This window comes from Melopsittacus undulatus, chromosome 2 (assembly GCF_012275295.1).
Source record: "Melopsittacus undulatus isolate bMelUnd1 chromosome 2, bMelUnd1.mat.Z, whole genome shotgun sequence".
NCBI classification, from domain to species: domain Eukaryota; kingdom Metazoa; phylum Chordata; class Aves; order Psittaciformes; family Psittaculidae; genus Melopsittacus; species Melopsittacus undulatus.
In genome coordinates, this window is record NC_047528.1 from 88,896,010 (window position 1) to 88,899,934 (window position 3,925).

The window sequence follows — 3,925 nt, forward strand, 5'->3', positions numbered from 1 at the left end:
TTTATTTTTGCAGTAGCTTCATGATGGGAACCTTAGAAAAAAACGTCAGTTGGCAGAGAAAGACCCTAATGAACCGTTTGCCTAAGCTGCTCCCAAATCCTCTCGCTGGGTTTTCGTGCACTCATGTGCGGATGAGCATTAGTATCAGGGTGATGGAGGTTAGCAGTGAAAAGATTAGCACGACAGGCCAGAGGACAAAATGCTGAGACTGGCTCTGCATGCGTCACTGTGTGTGTGCACTGACAACGCCAGGGCCTGCTCTCAGCAGTGCTCCTCAGCTGTTACACACCGCAGGTTTATGGCAGCTTTGCATCACCAGAGGAGGGGGAGGGCTCCATATGGGCCAGTAGTCCCCTTGATGTCTCTATGATCTTGCAAGGTAAATAGAGCACATGGGAAAGGAACTGGAGCACGCTCCTGGGGAGAAGACCATAAGCTAAGGGATAATGAAGCTGAAGAGCATCACATTTCCCAGACTTTAACCTATAGGAGAGCATTATGCTCAGGCACAGCAGATGGGATAAAACTGCAGACAGTTGATGCAGTACTAACAGTCACAGCTCTGCTGTGTATAATTAAGGTTAAATGATAAAGATCATCACAACATCTCCAGTCAAAAACAACTCTTTTCTCTTTTTTCTTTTCCCTCCCCAGACACTTTATGCATTTTGTCAAAAGGTCATTGCTGGGGAACTAAATACATTGAGTGAAAACAAGGAAACAGAAAAATCCCCCCTGCAGCTGTTGAGTAAAAGAAATGAAGGAAAGTTCTATGTTAGGGCTGGGATGAGCAGTGCAGAGAAGGTGAATCACAGCTGTGGGTGCAACAATAGAAGGGAAGCTTAGAGCAATCATTTTTAAATGCAGGACCCCAAATCTACACTCGCAGCATGCGGACACAAAAGTCCTTGTGCAACATTTCTCACTTATGAGATTGACATAATGACCTGTAGATCACACAGGAGCTTTACAGTGACCCAGTGAGGATGCTCTCAGCTATAAAGGTTTAAGTAATGGACTTTATGAGCAGCTGTGGATGTAGGAGAGTGGTTCTGGATGCTTCTGACGGCATTTGGGCAGACGAGGATATAAAAATTTGCACTAAGTAATGCTGCCCGACACTTGGTGTTCTTTCTCCACCTACTGCATGACAAGAGGAATGCTCTACAGCCTCACTGAGCTACCTCAGAACTGACTCTCTTGACTGCTACACAGTTTTGCCACTGGCTGAATGTGTACAACCTTCCTTTCTCACTCCAAAGTCTTGTCCGGCTCTCCCCATTGATTCCCCAGTTTTATGCACCAGGATACCTTTGTGAATTTCTGTGCTGCTGAGTGATTAAAACCTTCTGCAAGTGCTGTTCAGTCTTCCTCAGAGCCTGTGTTGCTTTGCAGTCCTGTTCCAGGGTACCTAAAAAAGTTGTTACTTCCACAGAGCTGCTTGCCCTTGACACCACCTCAGCAAAAAGCAGGCCACCATCCTCTGAAGGGCATGAAGATTTGACTGCTTTTACAGCCCTGTGGCGGCCATCCTTTTTCAGTGTCCCAGACTGTGCTGGAAGCTGGCTTGTACCCCCAGGGATGACCTGAGGGTAAGGGGGATAAAAGACAGAGGACAGACTGAAGTATTTCCAAGCCCATCAGAACTCACCCCCGCACACAGTACTCTTGCCCCTGCTCTTCCAACCACATCACTAACATCAGCCATCACATCAGCACCTGTGCACTCTGCTCCTCCTCTCTCACAATATCTTCTTCTGGAATTTGGGGGTTTCTTTTTTTTTTTTTTAAGAATACAAGACTTTAAAGTAGCTGCAACTGTGAATGGGACAGTCCTTCAGCCACTGTGCACTGCTCTGGCCGTGTCACTTCATTCACCTCCTTGTCCTGACCCTGGAGGATGGGTTACCTTGACCTGCAAGGATCCAGCTTGGTTGTAGACCTAAACAACCAGCAAAGAGAATACCTGCTGTAATCCATAAAAGCATGAGAAAAGATTGGCATGTATCTTTGAAAAAATAAGGACAGCCTTCATGAAAACTGATCCCCTTGCTCGAGGATTCCTGGACCTTGAGAATTTCAGGCCAGATAAGTAAAAGCACACCCTTGTAACATAACACCATGTAATAAGTGTCTTCACACAAAGCAGAAGAGATATGGCCCTGAAAAATTCCTGCCCTTCTTCAGTGTATGTTATTGCAAAGGTTTTGACATAGCCGCTTCATGGTTTACTGCAGTTGGGAAGTGCTTTTAATCTCCATAAACTGTAATGCAGGCAATTTTTCCAGTGTGTTCACAGCATATCAGAAGCAATGTGCCATCTTCAGTTGAGATCACAATACACTCTACATCCATTTAGCATCTATTCCCATAGGTTGCCACAATGTAGAGTTGGCTTTTCCTCTACAAAGCATTCAGGCAAAACTGTGCTCTAGGGTCTGAAATTTGCACAGCTCTGGAAGGGGTTGAGCAGGGTCATTGTTACCATTCCCAGTCGCCTGTAAAAGACTTTTATGAACTCTGAAAACCATCAATACCCAAACTGTCTACGGGATGAACTGAGTTGGTCAGGAATCCTATCCACCCCATCAGCTTGCTCTATCGACATTGTTCTCTGTGGGGAACAATGGGCACACTGAGGCAGACATAGGTTCTCATTTTCAAATGAGTGTAATTTACCCACCCTTAAACCCGGATCTGATTTTCAAAGTGTTTACCTTTCAGCTCATTCTGGGCCATAATTAGATTTCTCAAACAGCCCCTAGGCAAGGTGCCACATTCTTCTAATACCTCCCCTAGGGCACAGATGGGTAAGAGGAGGGAAGCCTCATTAGCAGCCAAAAAAAAGAAGGTGCAAAGGAAAGAGCTGGTGTTTCACAGGTACTGCTCCCTAGTTTGACACCTCTTTAGCTGACTATCTTCCACCTAACTGCAGTCTTTGGAGGTAGGCACTGGTTTTAACTAGTTCCTGCATGCTCACTTCTCAAGCTGGCCCAGAGGAAACTAAAACCTTCCAGCTTTGAAGGGAAGCTTGACTCAAAGTCATGTTATGTGACCCTCAGTCTAAAGACTCTACACTGTACAAAGTTCAGAAATGAAATGTGCTCGACTGGTCACAGAGAGAGACTGAGGATGGGGAATCATCAGGAAAGATGAACTAGCAGCAATTTATTTTTCTTCCCCAGCCTTTAGCTGGGCTGTAGGAATGCTCAGGACAGATACATGGTACCTACCATATCAAAACAGAGCAAAAAATGACAGCAATATGATTTGACCTTGTTAATCCAGCTATGTAATAAAGCATATGAGCCTGCATCAATATACCTGCTCAACAACCAAGCACTGCTAACAGGATATTTTTTGCAGCTGTGACTTTAAAACCACTTCTGGTCTAGAAACAGTACAGCAAATTCCCATGACATTCCAGTGAAGAGAACTGCTTAGGAAAGCAGTTTATATGGGGGGAAAAAACAAGCAGGCTCTTTTGTAGGCATTGGCATACTGATTGAAGTGCCATGTATCTTGCCTTAGGGTGCTCATTGTAGCTGCCCATTTGTTGGGAGAGACAAAGGGCAGAAGAGAGCATGCATGGAAAAGTGCACAGAAACAGGCTTGGATGGAAGTGGTCCTTTCTAATGACTGTTACAAAGGTACCTCAGCAATCCCTCTTCATCTGATGGATATGCCCCCCTCAACTTCCACCTCAAGGTGGTAAACACCCAGGTTACACATCACAAATGCGACTTGCTCCAAAGGAACTTTTTTCACATCATTATTCCAAAAACTGCAGCAAGTGTGTGCACTTCTCAGGACAATAATTCAGCCATTTGCAATAATTTCAAATGTCCCTTGTCAGGTCGGGTTATAGCCAGCCACTTTCTATCTCTGGATAATTAGCTCTTCCCTAGAAGTATGCTAGGCCCAT